We start from the raw sequence: 19,275 nt of genomic DNA, 5'->3' as shown, positions 1-19,275 counted from the left end.
ATATAAAAATTGCCTCCTTAACTCAGAATTCCATTTTGTCAGTCTTTGAAGATAAAGGACACAAGATGCAACTATCAGAAATGAAGCTAGCGTTGGGATAGAGTCTCTTTGTGGCTGGGATTGGAGGAGGGTAAGTGGATGGAAAGAAAGGAAATAGAAATAGACCAATGAGGAAGGTAGGGGGACAGAACGTTACAACATCAGTAGTAGATGACATCCAAAGTGTGGGATAAACAACTAAGAGAAACCTGGTGCAGACTTATTATTTACAGTTTGAGATTCCTGGCAACTCAGCGAGAAGAGGCATGTGAATGTGAATGGCTGCCATCAGCTTTTATCTCAGTGGGTCATGAAACCCATGAACTGCTTCATCACTGATACCTCTTGTGCTCTTTAAATAATCCAGCAAGCCACCTGCAGGCATCAGGGTAGGCCAACCTCCCTGGAAAGGAAGTTCCCCTGCCTACCTTCACTGTGTCTTTCCAGAGGACAAACAGATCTGTCCCTGCTGAGGGAAGTCTGCACTTCAACACTTGTAATGTCCCCTTTACGAACAACCTCAGTCTCTCTCCCTCTTTTTGCTTAATTATAAACTGCTTTCAGATCCTCTAAGGAACTGAGCCTATCCCTAATTGACAATGAGCCTTGAGATCCCTCAGGGCGAAGATCTGAGGTTGAGTTCAAACGAACTACCAGTTCAACCTGACCTAATTTTAACCTTGCTAAATAATGATAGGGGAAAAATTAAGCAAACTTTTTAAAAAAATGCTCAAGATGTCTTTTAATTTGCAATTAAAAGTTATATATTTTGAAAAAAGTTATATGTTTTGAAAAACAGACCATGTTTATTCCTCTTCTTTTTCTAGTCTGGAGAATAGCTTTGGTATTTCACAGTCAAACTGTCCCTATTGTTTTCTGAAGACCAAATGTTTAACATGGTGACTTTTTACTGCTTAACGTGTGTTTCATGAATAATACAACCATGTCCTAATCTCATTCATGATTAATTGGTTCTTCCCTTACCTGTGCCTCCGTTCCATATCTCAGGAAGCTGGCCAGTGGATCTTTGAGGATTCTGCATAAGTCTCGTTCACCTATTGTGTTCCATGCAGTGCCTCATAAAGAATCTGATTGTGAACAAGCATGCAATTCTTCAATGAATGAATGAATGAATGGGAATGAATGAATGATGACAGAGTAACTAGGTGAAGGGTCATCACAGGTGTCTGTGGAATGGCCAGGCTTCGCCTGTGTGTCTTCACTTCAAGAATGCCCTCAGGTTCTGCAGCTGGAAACACACTTACCAATGGGACTTGCTTAGTGTATAGGATAACATGACTTGCCCCCAGCTCAGGGGTAATTAGGAACGGACGAAAGAAAGGTACTATGAGAACACCGCAGGGTGGTGTGCAATATAGCTTTCAGACAATGATAAGGACCCAGACAAATGCCATGTCCTTGAAAGGGAAAAAAAAAAAATACTAACATTAAAAAGTGTGGACTTTGGGACTTTACCCACTTTTTTTCAGGCAAAAAGCATTTGGATTAATCAAACATACCAGGAAACAAAGACAAGGAGGGAATGCTCCCTTTTAAACCACACGTTAGCACTCAGATAACCTTGACTCAAATGGTTCTCATTACTCTTGTGATTTCTAGGTAGCACAGTGAAATGTAGTCTGGCCTCTAACTTAACAGGCCACCAAGCAAATGTAAATGCCAAAATGGCTAATATTGGAGACTCTGCAAAGGTAGAGCAGTGGCAGGGAACCAGTATGATTTTTAAGGTCATACTCCTCGCTCTGCCACGTACTGGACCAGACATGGCCGTGAAACCCAGCCAAGTCACCCAACACATTCTGTGCTTCAGTTTTCTCATATGCAAATGGGGATAATAATAGTATCTATCTTGTGCCGTTGCTATTCAGATGGAACAAATTGACCAATGGAAAGCACTGAGAAGAGTGCCAGTCATGTAGTGAGTCATTAAAAAGTGATTGGAGAGTGTGATGAGAATGACAATGATGGTGATGTTGGAGAAAGTGTACTCTAGTTATAGATTCCAACCTGGGACATAGCTGGTAATATGGATGGATCTGGATTGTGTTTTTATGTCTTATTACACACTACAGATCAAGGTGTTCCACTGTATTTCCACATAGGCATCCACATGTGAGATGATTCCACAGGACAGATGTTTGGTCCATCACCACAAAAGTGGGAGGCAGCAAAATATAGCGTCTTTGAGTCAGATTGGCATGAGCTCTATCAGTTATTATTCATGCAGTGTGGACAAATTAGTCACCTTCATACCGTTTCCTCTTCCACAAAACAGAAATAAAAGCAGTGCTTATTTCTTAGTACTGAGGAGAAGATAAAATAAAATAACACATGTCCACATTTTAGTCTTCGGTGCAGAAAAAGTGTTCAGTAGAAGCTAGCTAGATAATTCACCCTTCTGGTTAAGACGCTGATGGGGAACATCAACCTGCTTCTGTGACTCTATCAAAGGACTTTGATTCAAAGAATCATCAACTCTCTGAGCTGGAAGAGGCCTCCAGGATCATTTACCCATGCTCCTTTCTCTACAGAAGAGAAAATCTGAGGCCCAGAGAGAACAAGTCACTTGTCCAAGTTTACCCATTTAGTAAAGGCCAAACTGGGATTAGAAAGTAGTTCTCCAGGGGCACCTGGTGGCTCAGTCAGTTAAGCATCTACCTTCAGCTCAGGTCATGATCTCAGGGTCCTGGGAGCACCCTCCACCCATCCACTGAGAGTTCCCTGCTCAGTGAGGAGTCTGCCTCTCCCTCTCTGTATACCCCTCCGCACTCATGCTCTTTCTCATGTAAATAAAATCTTTTAAAATAAATGGAAGGAAAGAAGGAAGGAAGGAAGGAAGGAAGGAAGGAAGGAAGGAAGGAAGGAAGGAAGAGGATAGTTCTCCATATTTCCTGGTCTAGGGTTCTTCTAACAACATCTGAACTCACCCGCCATGAACACAGCCCTCCTCATCCTCAGACACCGTTGCTTGGCTGCATCTCACTGTAGCAGATGCTCTCACTGCCCCTGCATCCCTCAGCATTGTTGCTCAGCCACGGCTTCACTTCTGGTGGGACATCTCTGGGGTAGGCTGTACAGTGTGCCCCAGGGATTCCCCCGGGACTGAGGCCCAGCAGCCCCCACAGGTAGCCTCCTCACTGATGTACTTCATGTCAGCCTTCTTCTTTTCCCTGTCTCACTTCCTCATCACCTTCCCGGTGCTTCCTGGGGTTACCCTACCAATAAACTACTTGCCCTGCATGGTGGGCTTCTGGAGGAATGCAGCCTGAAACACTCACAAATAAGATGACTATTTTAGGAGAGGGGAAATGGAGGGGTGTCTCGGCGGCTTAGTTGGTTAAGTGTCTGCCTTCCGCTCAGGCCTCAGGTCATGATCTCAGGGTCCCAGGATGGAGCCCAGGATGGAGCCAGACTTCCTGCTCATCAGGGAGTCTGCTTCTCCCTCTGTCCCTCCCCCCACTCGTGTGCTCTCTTGCGCTCTCTCTCATGTGTTCAGTGGCTCTCAAACAAATAAAATCTTAAAAAAAAAACAAAAAGATAGGGCAAATGGAGAACTAAAACAACGTTTAAAAAGTACAAAATAAACACATTGTTTGGAGAGTACACACATACAATCCAGGCATCGCAAAGACTAGAATCGGAAAGTACAAACTGGTCATGGGAGCTCCACAGACTAGAGAAACTCAAGTTTAAGGGCTCTGACACGTCTCTGGGCTGCTGCTTCAGTCAATGTCAAAGCGCTGCACCACAGCACAACACAGAACCTCTCTCCATCAACAAGTACCTCTAGCTCTGCCAACTCAAAATATCCTGCCTGTTTTCCTTTTGCCCTATAGGTTTCCCCTCCTCCCTCTGTGTATTCTTCAAACATAAATTCCCAACCTCAGGAAACTCAATCCCCCATTTGCCTTCCCAACACACACATGGTGAAGAAAGTCCTTCCGAGTGTTTCTGCACTGAAGTTGCAGAGCCGGGAAAGCTGCTTCAACTTCAGGTTTCCATACCCCGATGAAACAGGACAAGCTACTTCACCACTAGGACCTTAGGTTTTCTCACCCATAAAATGGGAGATTAATACTTGCCTCAAAGAAAGTCATGATGATCAAACAATACAATGTCTGTAAAGCGCACAGAATTGCTCAACAAGCAGCAGCAGTCATGAAGCTATGCTGTTGTTGCTGTTGTTGTTATTATGGGAGGAGGTGGCAGTGCTGGGGGTGCTGGGGGTGTGTTGTAACTGGTGTTGGTGGGGTGGTGGGGGAGTTGGTGTTCTTGGTATGGGTGGGGTTGGTGTTCTTGTTCCTGCTGCTGTTGTTATGTAATGAACTCACTCATTCCCTCTAAAGACTCCTTCCTACCTGAGAGGCAGACTCTCTTCAGTGAAGGATTTCAGAAGCAAGACTTCCTCCCCTTTCATCATGAAAGACTCATTTAGGGTCTTTCTTGGAACAACTGAGGGAGGAGGGAAACAGAAGTTCCTCTAAAAATAGAAACAGCATGCTAACAAACCTGAAGGGAAGAGGCCTTCGAAACAAAACCAAGGACCATGGAAAATTTAAAAAAAAAAAAAAAAAAAGCTATTGTGACAAAATTTAAAGCTTCCTGCAAAAATGACGCATGGTTCTCTGTTTCTAATTTAAGTTTCAGTGAAGCTTGCTGGAGATCTTGAAGAAATGACGTCATTTCTCCTTAGTCGTCTTTGTAGTCAGGACAAGTCAAACTCACACAGGAAAATTCAACAGGGAGCTGAACAGCATGATACCTGTTTCAAAATATGACTACTGTGGAGTCAGAATTCCTCTGTTGTGCACTGAGAGAAGGAAGTATTATTTGTAACCCTACAAAAGCCCATCTAATAGAATGAACATGGTGGAGCAAAAGAAACTAACAAATAACTTCTGTTTGGGGGTAAGTTAAGGCTGTCACAAATAGACCTAAAATGTGGAGTAGCACAACACAATAGAGGCTTAATTTGTGCTGTGTAACAGTTCTGGGTAGGGAAACCAAGTGGCAGGAGGTCCTTCCTATTCAGTCATTTAGGGACCCAGGCTTGTAGAGACTCTACCATCTTCAGTAAGGAATTTCCATGGATGCCTGGGAATTGTCTCCAATTGATCCAGCTGACAGGGAAAAGAGCCTGGAGAAATGTGTGCAGGAGCCTTTTAGGCCAGGGCTGAAGGGACAGCATAGCTTCTACCAACAGCCCATTGGCTAGAACTTGATTTCATGATCTCGTGGTACTTGAAAAGAAAGTAAGAATTTTGGTGCTTAGTCAACAGTTTTCTCCATGGAACTGATCTTGATCCAGATTTTGATTCAAAATCCATGACTTCAAACCCTAGTGGCTAGCTGTGACAAAGTAACTCAAAGCCTCTGAGTCAAAATGAGAGACTTGGGATGTTTCTATAACACGGTTGGAGAGTTTGTGAGAGTCTCCTGAGTGACTTCTCAAGCCACACAGTGAGATTCCAGGATGGCTTCTCTGGCCTTTCCCACCAAGTAAGATTCCAACATGGCTGCACAGGAGTGAGTCATTGGTTGAGAATCACTGGATTTGGGCTCTTGGCATGGACGGCAGTGTGTGACATCTCAAGTTGCTTGAGGTGGACACAATCTGGCAATAGCAGACCCTTAGGATTGTTTCAGTTCTTCCAACAATTAATAGTCATACATACAAAAACAATGGGGCAGTTGTTTTCACTAACAAGAATCGGTTGCTGTAGAGGAGAATAGAAGCTATAGTCTCTGCTTATCCAGCTCGTCCTTCTCTCACTCTTCTGGTCACAGAACACAAATCTCTGAAACCAACACTGAATGCAAGCAGAACCTAAGGAGAGAGGGGATAGATGTCTGATGACATACTTGAAATCTGGGATTCAAATATTCCTGAAGGCAGCAAATATCTAGATTTCCCAGGACCATAAGCCACTAAGGTTGTTTTTTTGTTTAACTTGTACAATCTGGAATTGGATTTCTGTCATCAGCAACCAAGAGTACCAACGAATACAAATTCTTCAATTATAAATAAACTAGGACAAACAAAAGCTTAGCTTGAACATAAAATACATTTTTTGGAAGGATCTTAGGGTAAAACACAAAAGCAAAGGAAGAACAGAACAACTGGAGAAGCTTAAAGACAGCAATGCCAGGTACACATTCACCTTTTCTTCTGGGATATTGCCAAAATATACTTGGGTCCAGAGGCCTTCCGACTGCAAGAACCACCATTTGAGTCTTCAAATGCCTCAGAGAAAAAATTCTCATTGGCCTTACTTGGGTAAGAAATCATCCTTAAACAAGCATTTCTCAACCTTGGAAGTCCTAATATTTGGTCTGGATAATTCCTTGCTACAGGGATCTGTCTTGTGCATTGTAGGGTATTTATCAGCATCTCAGACTCTACCTACTAAATACCAGTAGCTCCTGCTCCAGACATTGCCCAATGTCCCCTGTATAGCAAAATCATCTCTGCCTGAGAATTACTGCCTTAGAACAATTAGCTAGGACCAGGGGCAGGTAACCAACAAGGCCATTAGGAAATTTGAGGTGAACTGTGCAGCCATCCTAGTTTGTATCTACTAACAAGATTTCTCCCTTGCACTTCAAATTCTTTCTCTCAGGGGCATCTGGCAGGCTTAGTTGGTAGAGCATGTGACTTGATTTGGGGGTTGTGAGTTCAAGCCCCATGCTGGGCATAGAGCTTACTTAAAAATAAAAACAAAGTCTTACTCTCAGATACCTTCTGGACATCCCCAACTAGATATCATAAAACCCAAACCAAATGTGGTATTTCCTTTTGAGCCTCCTTCCCCTCTTGTTTTTGCTATCTTGATGAACAGTAAAACCATCTGCCCACTCTCCCCAAGCCAGAGGATGCATATCACCTCAGCTTCTTCATCTCTCCCACCTGACTTCTGTATCAACAAACTCTATCCAGCATGTCTCAACATTTTCTTCTGTTTGCATGCTAGTTTCCGTAGTTGTAGATCTGGCCCATATCATTGCTGGACTTTGATAATCACCTGCTCACTGGGCTCTCTGCCCGCGCTCCTCTTTACAGTCTTCCAGACAACAGAATGATCTCCCAAAATTGAGAGCCAAAATTGGGTCTCATCCTGGCACTTCCCTGCTCAAAACATTTTGTACTTCTATGTCTTTAAGTGGTCAATCTAACTTTCTAAATTGGTCTACAATCTGTCTTCCCTCCAATTCTTTTTCTCCATTTGATTTTCCTTTCCTCTTTCTTCCCTATTCTTTGTGTTTAAACCACACCAAAAAAAAAAAAAAAAAGGTATTTAAAAAGATATGCTATGCTTTTCGCTCCCTATCTCTCTCTCTCTCAAAAAAAAAAACAAAAAAAAAACAAGGTATGCTACACTTTTGCCATGCCTTTATAGCTACTATTGTTCTTCCTTGGAACATACTTTGCTTCTCCTCCAAATAAATTTCTCTTCTTCAAATGTTTCTGGAACAGTCCCTGATACTCTCAGAGTTACTTGTTCCCTTCTCTGCATTCTTGCATGCTTTGTGATCCATCTACTGTAATACCTCATTTACAGAGTTGGGCTGAACTTGATTGTCTGTTTTCCAGATAAATTAATAGCTTCTCCAGGCAGTGGTGACAACCGCCCAACACGTAATAGAGTACTGGGCACCTAGCACACACATAGGAAAGTTTTGCTGGATAGATTTGTCCACTGAAAGTTTAGGTCTCCATTGAAAGGGTAGCATAAAATCAGTAATCATATAGGCCCTGAAATAAAAAAGAGCCAAGTTCCAATCTGGGTCTTCCACACACCTGCCATGTGCTACTGGGTAAGTCCCCTTCCTGCCTATGTCAGTTTCTTCATTTGTCACATAGGGATAGACACACCAAGTTCTGTACAGGGCTGTTAGAAAGTTCATTAGATGAGGATTCAATCGGTCACCTCTGTTAAGCACTCACCCCAGTGCCTTTGCAAACCCTGAATAAATATTAGGTGCTATTATTCTCACCATTGTCACCATTATTATCCATTCATACTCTGCCAAAAGGCATTAAGGCCCTCAGTTGAAAAACCATTACTAACTGTAAGTTGGAAGAGAGCCAGGAAAAACGACACAGATTTGAAGGGATGTGTCTTGCTGACATTATCCAATATAAGCTGTGCAGGCAGTGCTTTAATGAGGCCGAGAGTCAGCAGAATGTCAGACCACTCAGAGGTTCAGGACAACAGACCCCTCATACTGTAGTGGGGCAGCCCATGGGGGATGAGAAATCTGGCTTTAATCCTCTACCCAGCCACCCTTGAGTAAACTGATTCCAGGCCTGTTTCCTCGTGTATAAAATGGGCTCAAAATGATCATATATAGCTCTCAAGGCTATGGGGAATTATAAATGAGACATTTTATTTTCACATTACTTTGCAAATGCAAAGGTGGGGACTATTGTCTTTCAAAGTCAGTTGTAATTGCTCTTCATTGGGTTTCCAGCAGAACAGGCTGGCCTGAGGCAATGCAGTGCATGTGCAGGACCAGAGTGCTCAGAATCAGGCTAGACACTTGGTCTACCACTCAAATAATTGAGTGCACACAAGGCCACAAGACCGACAGGATCTAAATTAGTGCACACACCGAAAGGGCACCTGAGATTCCTCAAAGAGTGGCATCTCAGAACCCAGGGAGGGGACACTTAGGATTCAAGGTCACAAGGTAGGTATTAGAAGAAAGCTGATAGAACCCAATCACATGGGATGTCTAGGTGGCTCAGCATTTGGGTGTCTGCCTTTGGCTTAGGGCAGGATCCTGGGTCCAGGGATGGAGTCCCACATTCGGCTCCCCTGAAGGAGCCTGCTTCTCCCCCTATGTCTCTGTGTCTCTCATGAATAAATAAAATCTTAAAAAAATAAAAAAAAAGAACCAATCATGTTGTCTCTACATGCAAACATAGATACTGGGGCTTTCACAGAAAACAAATACCCCATAGTTGAGATTTTAAGTAAAACTAAAAAGTTCCTACTATGTGTGACTTTATTAGGCACTATACATACTTTATTCTTCATCTTTTCCCAAACTCCAAAATGGTAGGTAGTATAAATCCCATTCTCTGAGGGAAATTAAAGCCCAGAGAGGTTCAGTGATTTAGCCTGAGTCCCCAGCTCAAACACAGCAGAATAAAATTTGAACCAATGCCTTCCTCTGGAGTTCGAATTCTTTCCACTCTATGACAGCCTGCCTCATGTTCAATATATACTACCTCCTTGAAACATTAATTGCCTTAGTCACTTTCTCCTGGGCTTGGCTAATTTAAATTTTGCAGCCAACACAACAGCTGCTCGAATGTGATTCAAAGAGCTTCAGGGCTTCTCTCAAGTTGAAGACCTCAGAAAGATTATGGAGAGGGAACAAATGCAGCTTGTCTCCTAAGAAAGAGGTAATTCAGACTAAGGGAGGCAGGAATCAGATGAGTCTGCTAGCTATTTCCCCAACCAGAGCCACGAGAGGTCAAGGTTGACAGGAAATCCCAAAAGAGAAACTGAAGTGCTCAGCTACACACTAAGAGGGTTGCCAAGAAATTAATTCATTAAGGACCAGGCTTCAGTGCCATGAGAAGCACAGGGCTCTTGATAAGGGCGGAACATCTGGGATCCTCCATCCTAGAAGGAAGTGGCATCCTCCATTTCCCAACCTCAGTAGTGTCCAGCTGGGGGCTCCCATTCACATCCAGCATCCTCAGGTCTCGATCCTTTCCATGGTAACAGCGGCTATTTTACTCAGCATCAGAAATGAGTAGTCAGTGAGTGTGCGCGCGCGTGAGTGGGCACGTTTGCCTGCAGGTGGACTCAGGTGCTGAGCTGAAATCAGGGAAAATCCAGAGAAATGGGCAAAGGCCAAGAGAAAATGTCCAATATTAAAAAACAGAAATGCTAAGTTCTTTGAAAAATACAAATTTGAAGTTATTTTAAGGTACAGAAAAATCCAGAAGGGAAACAAATGACTTTTTTCCAAAAAAAAAGCTCATGCTTTTGTGAAAACAAAGGACACCATTTTGTGTTCATAAAAAAGAGCCAGGAATCCATGCTGTCTTTAAATTAGGATAATCATTTCAAGTCTTCCTCTATTATTGCCAAGTTGATGCCAAAGGAGACTGGTAATTTTGTCTGGGAGGGAAAAGCTACAGAGGACTGGGGGTTAAGCAAGCAATTAATCCAATACTGACAATGGGGTTTGCTGATAGATGGACTGGTCATGTGTGAGCTGGCTCCCAACTGCCTCACACTTCCACCTAACTTGTATTAGCCATTTTCAGATTAAGAAGAGAAATCAGGAACGTACAAGAAATAAGCATTTGTAAGGGGTCAGAGGATCTGGGTTTTAATGGATCTAGAATTTCTACATATGAGAGGATTACAGTAGAGCATGGGGAGAGTGTGGAAATTGGAAAAGGAAAGCTGAGAAAATTGTTTTAAAGCTCCATTTGCCTAAAAAGCACAAAGCTGTCCTTGGATTGTATGCATCTGTGTAGTAGCTTAAAGGGGCTAATAGACACATGGGCACATTTGCTCCTTGCTCGCCATTTATGACATTGGAGAAGTTAGCTAACCTCTCCAAACCTCAGAGATCTATCATTTATCGGAGACCTACTATATGCCAGGAATTATCCTAGATAATGAAGAACCAGTGGTAAACCAGACAAAGCTCCTGCCCTAGGGAGCTTACATATAAGTGGGGATGATATACAAGAAACAAGAAACATAAATATATGTTTTCTTTTTGATGAACTGAGGGGCATCTAAGGGCTCAGTTGGCTAAACATTTGACCCTTGATCTCAGCTCAGGTCATGATCTCAGGGTCCTGGAATCTAGCCCCATGTCCAGCTCTGCACTGAAATTGGAGTCTGCTTAAGATTCTCTCCCTCCCTCCCCCTCTGCCTCTCAACCCCTGCTCACATACTCTTTCTTTCCCTAAATTTTTTTTTAAGTTTTCTCTAAGGAGGAAACAAATGAGCAAAGATTTGAGTGGGCTGGGTTTCTCTAGCACTGCTAACATTGGGGGTCAGATAACTACATGTCATAGGGATGACCTATGTATGTAGGATGTTCAGCACCATCCCTGGCTTCTACCCATTGGATGCCAGTAGCAACCTCCTCCACTGTGACAGACAAATACGTCTCTGGACATTTGCCAAATGTCCTCTGTGGGGCAAAACTGCCCTCAGGTCAGAACTCCTGGAGCAGGGTAAGGGAGAGAACAGTGAGGTTGTCCAGGGCCAGATCTTCCAGGCCAAAGGAAGAGCAAGTGCAAAGGCACTGAAGAGGTGGGATAAGCCAGTGGTGTGGAAGAAAAGGAAGAAGTCCAGAGGGCTAGCCAGTTGAAGGCTGAAGGCCAAGTCAGAGAAATGACAAGGGGAGATGTCATGTGTGTTCTTAGAAATGACACTGAGAGGTTTGGAATTTGAGGAGCAAGAGAAGCCACTGGTTTGAGCTGGGAAAGGATTTGACCTGATTTAAATCTTGAAAAGATCTCTCTGGCTGCTGTGGGGAGCACTGATCCTAGAGGGTAGAATGGAAGCAACAGATGCTCATCACATATAGATGCTCAGGCAATGAGGGGAGATTGCTGGTGCCAGAGACTGTGTTGATGGTGATGGCGCTAGGGATATGCAGAAGTTGTCAGATATTGGTTATATTTCGATGGAAAGAATTCCAGAATTCAATGATGGATTGGATGGAGAAATAAGGGGAAGAGAAACCAAAGAAGTGCTTAGTTAGGGGTGCACTTAGTGGGGCTGCTGCCATTATACTGTGCTGGGGAGGACTGGGTACAACAGGTTTGGGTGGAGCAGTCGACAGTGTCACCTTGCACCTGTTGATCTCGACATGCTTCTCCAGCATCCAATGTGGGAGGGGGCTTGCACAATGCGTGACATATAGCAGGAGTTCAGCCCATGGGCAAGAAGGAGAGGGGGAAAGCAGACGCACCTGGGCGATCACAGTATAGAATTATCTACCTTACAGAGGCTTAGGAACTGTTCCTTTAGATTATGTATTTCCCTCATACATTCCAATTAGGAAAAACTTAAAGAGAACATTTTATCCATGTCATTTACCCATACCTTTTCATCCTCAACATTTTCATGATAAAATGGGTTAAGAGAAGGAATTACTTGAGTATCTGGGATCCATCACCTGTGAGAAGCCAGGTTAAATCCTCATAACTGTCCCTCTATTTATTCGTTAGACAGTAAATCAGTAGTAGAGTTAGTTGGAATCAATCTCTTGACAATCTTTTTCTCTATCGTTTCTTATATTCCAAAAAAACATTGCACTCCGGAGAGCAGGATCACAGACTCTGAGATGTTGACTACAGAGAAAAGTGGTTTTCAAGGAGCTTAAGGATGATGCTTATATTTAGAACAAGCTGGGCTCCCTGTTGTTGAGAAGAGAAATTGCTATTGGTCATTAATTAAATAAACCCCTGCTGCTTCCCTCCATGGCGCAGGCTGCATGCATGTGTGCATGTGCAAAGCACCTCCACCCAAGTGGGTGGCTGCTATTTGGAGCATATACCTCTGCAACTGCAGAGTTTTGCCTCTTATTTGAAAACTTTTTTTCTCTGCCCTTGCAGTCTTAGTCCATATGGCACATCTCTTCCCATTATTAGCCACATGGAACCTTAGTTTTAGATTCTTTGGAGCAGGGTTGGCAAACTTTTTCTATAAAGGGCCACATGGTATATATTTTAGACTTCGCAGGCCCTACAGTCTCTGTTGAAATGTTACAACCCCACCACTGTGGCACAAAAGCAACCATAAATAACATGCAAACAAATGAGTGTGATATGTTCCCCCCCCCAAAATTTTATTTACAAAAACTGACCAGAGCTATCAAGCTCTGCTCTGCAGAATTAATCTTTTTCAGATGACACCAAGTCATCTGTAGAGTGACTTTCATGTATACCCTATAGCCCATACTGAGGCATTCATTTAGAATATATCCTCCAAATCTGTTGATAATTTATAGTAACAGGTAGATGGAACTGTAGTATCTTCTCAAGTTTTATATTATAGACTTAAGGATTTGTAATTCCAGTAGAAGAAACATTTGGTAGCATACCAGCTATATCTATTACTACAATGAGACTACATAACAAATCTCCCCAAAACTTAGTAGCTTAACACAACAACAGCAGTGTATCATTTCTTCAGAGTCACCTGGATGGCTCTGCTAATTGAGCCTGGTTTGCTGATCTTGCCAGGGCTGCTCATGTGTCTGCAGTCAGCTGGGGGTTGGCTGGGGCTGTCCGGTCTCCCATAGCCTCGATGAGGAAAAGTTGGTTCTGCCCCACGTGGTCTCTCATCTTTCAAAGCACTAGCCAGGGCTGGTTCTCTTGGCACAGCTGGAGTCCAAAAGTAAGCAAGACCAATTATGCAAGAAAACAAGTGATATATGCAAAGCCTCTTGAAACTGAGGCTCTGAACTGTTGTGCCATCATGTCCACTACATTCATTTGGCTGAGACAAGTCACCGAGCTGACCCAGAATCATACTGAAATGGAACTATAAGGTTTCAGAGCAAAAGAGATGAATCAGAGAGACCAATGCAGCCTCTCTACCACTGTGGACCCTCCAATACCATGTTACTAGTGGCATACTTTCTCAGGACTGGAACACCTCATGGTATCACTTAAGCAGGGGAAGAAGAGTAGGAGAAATCAACTGATTGATTCAAATTCTTTGAAAACTTATGTTCCAATATATCAATTTTTTATGATTTATTTTTTAAAGATTAAAAAAAAATGTTTAAGTAATTTCTACACCCAACATGAAGCTCAACCTCACAACTCCAAGATCAAGAGTCATGTACTCTACCAACTGAGCCAGCCAGGCATCCCCCATTGTATCAAATTTCTGGAATAGCCAAAAGATGGCATTGCTTCTTTCCTCTGTTTAACCATGCTTGTGAGAAGTAATTTCTAATTTCAAGGGTGATCACCATAGGACACACTTTTTCTTAAATTTAGGATTTACCAGAGACAAGAAGTCATAAGAAGTTAAATGCTAAAAATAAAAAAAAAATAAAAATAAATTAAATGCTGTCAAAATACTCTATCTGGGTAGGCAAATAAAAGAGGAAAAAATTCGAAAAATGAAAAGGCTATCATCCGGAAACAGAAACACAAAGCATTGTGCTCCTCACCATCATCCAGATGGCCCTCCTAGGGGCATTGGATGCTTAATTTAGCCACATGAGTGATCTGGACAAAAATCTTCCACCTGGAAACTAAATCAAAGACATTTACCTTCCTTGGTAGCAAGCTCCATGGAAACTGTTTTCATTCTACCCCTTTGGTGGCAAATACCAGAAATCAACTTGAGCTGTGTAAGGCTTTAAAAACAACACAGCACTATAAGGATGCAGGGTGCTAATCAAAACCCAGGGACAGAGATGCAGCCAGGCTTCAGGAGGAGGCTATAGAAGAGCCCAGAACCAAGATAGTCTTCTGTCTCTTTCACCTCTGCCTCCTTGATAGTCTCTCTCTTCAGACTCGCATCTCCTGTCACCTAGCTCATGTGTTTAAGAGATACGGGCTGGAAAATGGCTGTCCTGTTATTGCTGTGTTTTCTCTTTCTTAATTCAGACTGAACTAGAATGATGAAGCCCTAAGTCCACATTCCTGAGAGTGGATTTTATTGGTCCAATTGGAGTCAGAGGGCCCTCAGATCCAATTGTCTGTGACTAGGGTGAGAGACTATAAACACAGAGCCCAGGGGGTACTCATGCTGCGGCTAAAAGGAGCACTTAAGCTTGCAGGGAGTTACAGACATATCCCCCAAATGCTTATGATAGAAATCCTCCCCAGTGGCACCTGGCTGGCTCAGTCGGTGAAGCATGCAACTCTTGATATCTAGGTAGTAAGTTAGAACCCCACATTCGGCATAGAGATTACTTTAAAAAAAAAAAAAAAAAAAAGGAAAGAAAAAAGAAATTCTCCCCAGCTTTCAGTGAGTTCCACTGAGGAGGAGGAAATAGGTTGACCTTGAGATATTATAAAAAGACAGTCATTCAAACTCTCTTGATTCTGTGCAGTCCTTCAATTTTTATGTTCTCTTACTCCTCATGCACTAATAGCTATTAATGACCTAAGCCACCGAGAAAAGATTACTAAGAGTTCACTACTGTCTTAATTTGGCAATCCCCAGCAATAGACCCCGAATCAAGGATTCCAGGGCAAATAGCTTACTTGGGAGGTGATCCCAGATGAAGAAAATAGAGGAGTGAGAAAATGAGACAGAGACCCGAAAGAACCAATGATCTGTTCTGTAGTAGTCACCATATGGTCATTTGCTTAAGTTCCTATTTAATCCTGCTGGGAACTCTAAGAAACAGTGTAGGTTATATACCAAAGGCTTATAACGCATTGGTTGGAGGTCTCTAGGGTTGGGACCTTTAATTCCCTGGTATTTGCCAGACTGTTGCTCACAGTAAGAACAGGCCCCTCCTGGCCAAATAAAGCTCACAGGCACCAAAGGAAGTCCAGCTGCTGTGTGCTGCAGTCACCTGCCATACCCAGTGATGGGTGCAGTGGGTGCAATGAAGTAGGGAGAGACCACTAGGCGGGTCAGTAGGTCTGACCTACTTCTAGAAAGGCCCACACTAGAAGGAGAGCAAGTGTAGGAGCAGGGAGACCAATTAGAAATCTACTACATTAGTCCGGGCTCAAGACATTGGTATGTGGAAAGAGCAGCAGTGGTAAGGATGAAGCGAAGTGGTCAACATGGGTTAGGATTATTCATGGGTTAGAAAGTGACAAGGATGGCGCTAAGATGCCTTTGTTCTGTTTGTTTTTGTTGTTAGGAAGGGGAAGGTATTGTAGATCAAGCAGCAGCCAAGGCACGCATAGGCACGTGCAAGGACATGATGTCTTTTGGACTGGGTGCTTCGGAGCTCTGGGGGATGGGGGGTGGGGTTGCAGCTGCTGGAAAGTGAGGTGGGGGTCTGGTCCTGAGGGGTGCACCCCACCCTGTCTTTGACATTGAGTGGCCATTGGAAGCTTTCACAGGGAAGAGTGACAAGAGCACAACTGTGTTGTATAAGGTCATTTTGGAAATCACGGAAAGATGATCAGAGGAAGAGTATAGAGGCAAGGGGTCAGGGTACAAAGCAAACATAATAACCCCTAAGGCAAGCGAGGACAGGAGCATTGACAGAGAAGTGAGAAGGAAAGATCTGAGAAGCATTTCAGGCTGGCAGAGCAAGAGTCAAAAGAGCCGTGACTGGATGTGGTGCCGAAAGAGAAAGAACTGGTCAACGAAGGCTCTGGGGACGCAGCCAGAGAGGCAAGTCAAAGACAGGTCATTTTCTCTTCCATTGAATTTCCAGATAAAATGCAGCAGGCCCAGTTATGGTTGAATTTCAGGTAAATAACAAATAATTGAAGGGGACAAGTATATCCCATGCAATACTTAGAACCTGTTTCTACCAAAAAGTTATTCATTGTTTATCTGAAATACGAATGTAATGGAGCCTTCCACACTTTTACTTGCAACATTTGAGGACCCTATTCTTTGAACTGGAGGTGTCCGTGGACATACATCTCAGCTGGAGGGGAGAGGTGGCGGTTAGAAGCGCGTGCCAGAGAATCACATAGAGAGAATGATTCACACCTCTGGTTCTCACAATTGGCTGCAATTTGAAATTACCCAGAGAGCTTTAAAAAAACACAAAACACTGATGATTAGAGATTCTGATCTAATGAGTCTATGGTGCCATCTGGGCACTGGGATGTTTTAAGCTCCCCCAGGTGATTTTGATATGCAGCAAAGTTTAGGAACCGTCGATTTAAGCCATGGAAATAGATGAAATCACCAAAGTAGAAAAGAACGTGCAAGATGGTGTCTGAAAGGTGTACAGGGACAGGAGACAACAAAGACAGGTGGTGCTCAAGTCGGAGAGGAGGAAGGAAACATCAAAGGCAAAGGTAGAGAGCCCAGGAGGGAGCGGTCAGCTGTGTGAATTCAGGGCCTCAAAAAGGGAAGAGATGAAAAGCAGGATAGGGCACTAGACTCATCTGCTAGGACAGGTGGCCTTTTTGGGCTCAAGGTCACAAGGGGTCAATGTGAAAACCCAGTGGTAGGAGCTGAGGACGGAGCGTATGAGAGACAGGAAAGCGGATTCACCAATAGACTTGGTGTTCCTAGGCAAACTCGTTCTCTCTTGTCGCTTTATCCGAAGAGCAGAGGCAATGCCACCTTTCCTGCTAGACTCCCAGGAGGACAAAAGCCGATGAAAAAAAAAGAGTACAAGGAAATTTCCTTAAGCTTGAGGTTCTGGGAAGAATACAACATTGACTTTGAAGCAATCAGTCCTAACATTGTTGCTTCCCAGTTCTGTGTCCACGGTGAGGAGAGCAGCCTCTGTGGGCCTCAGTTACTGCATCTGTAAATTGGGGCTAATCATACCTATCTCGATGGCCGTTGCGAGGATTAGATGGGGCGTGAAGCCCCCAGGACAGTGCCTGTCCTATCTTGGCTTCAATTTTTTTTTTTCCAGACTACAGAGGTTATGCAAATATAAGATGAAGGTGACAATGACAGCTGTTACAAGGGAAGAACGAAGCCAACTCCAAAAGGGTTAAAAGAGTCTATACAGAACGTGAGCATTTCATAACCCAGGCTGTGGTTTGCTTGGGAGATTTTTAGCAGAGCCTGAGAAGGATGCTTTCCTCCTGCCAAGGGGTGGGGGGACGTGTCATAGCAGGGAGAGGGGAACACTCAGAATGGATGAATATGAATGAGGAAACACACCATCTCCCTTATTGGTGTTTCAGAGGTAATACTTTCAAGTCTTCCAACACTACTAAGGAATTTTAATTTCCCTTGGGGATGTTTCTCTCCTCCTCTTACCACTAAAAGAGAATCTGAAAATAGCCATCACAAATGAGCTTTGCATCTTTGCACTGTGGACCACCACTGCTTATTCCAATATAAGGGCTCTGGCGAGTGAGAAGGCAGGCAGGATCAAAGCCACCAGTAATGGCTAAACTGTGCCTAATTTGCCTACTTGTGATAGTTAGAGCTCAAAGCGGATATATATATATTTTTTATCTCTAGAGCACCTTACAAAAGTTAACTAATTAGTCCTCATAATGCCTTTCGAAGCAAGTATTATCACTTAACTCAAGGTGAAGCTTCAGTGGGGGGCTGAAATTTAAATCAAGACCACTTGGGATCCCTGGGTGGCGCAGCGGTTTGGCGCCTGCCTTTGGCCCGGGGCGCGATCCTGGAGACCCGGGATCGAATCCCACGTCGGGCTCCCGGTGCATGGAGCCTGCTTCTCCCTCTGCCTATGTCCCTGCCTCTCTCTCTCTCTGTAACTGTCATAAATAAATAAAAATGTTCAAAAAAAAAATAAAATAAATCAAGACCACTTGATAATGAGAAGTAATCCCACTGAATATGTAACTGAACCCAGGTTGGCTGTGGAAGGCATGAACCATTCCCCAAGAATCCTGGACGCCTAAAAAATGGAACAGACCACTTCAGCTGTCACCTGAAAACCATGAAAGGAAACAGTTTACTGACATACTCACCATTTCAAAGAAACATTCAAATTAGCAATTTTGGAGGAGTGCACGCTTACCTAAGAACTACATCTTGGGCCAAACAAAGATGTCGATATTCTTTGAAGTTATCTCTCCAGCTGCAGGACCCCAGCAAATCTTATCCTTTGGCTTAGAGCAGCTTTTCTCAAACCTGACACTACTGATGCTTCAGGCTAGATACGTTTTTAATGTGTTTCTCTCTTTTAATGAATTAATTTCGTCGAAAAGTAAACTGCCAACCCAACACACTGCTTGAACTCCCAAACCCAAGATCAAGAGTCAAATGCTCTACCCAATGAGCCAGCCAGGAAGCCCTGGGCTAGTGTTTCTTTGTCGAGGGCTCTGTGTTGTGCATAGCAGAATGTTCAGCAGCAGCCCTGGCACCCACTAGATGCCAGTAGCACTCCACACCCCTCCCCCAGCTGTGACCCTCAAAATGTCTCCAGACATCGCTTACTGTGCCCTGGGGGGGGGGGGCAGGCCAGCTGCTGGGTGAGAACCAGTGGCTTAGAAAAGAGGTCAGAGTATTTCTTTCCAGTACGGCACACATCCAGAGGGCCCTTGTAGATTTAACCAGGAAGGATAACTTGACCTAAATGGACAAAGAAGTCCATAGCATAAGGGGACTTGGG

Source organism: Canis lupus, chromosome 20 (genome assembly GCF_003254725.2).
Source record: "Canis lupus dingo isolate Sandy chromosome 20, ASM325472v2, whole genome shotgun sequence".
NCBI lineage: Eukaryota > Metazoa > Chordata > Mammalia > Carnivora > Canidae > Canis > Canis lupus.
The sequence above is the reverse complement of the archived record's forward strand: the minus strand, read 5'-3'. Positions refer to the sequence as shown.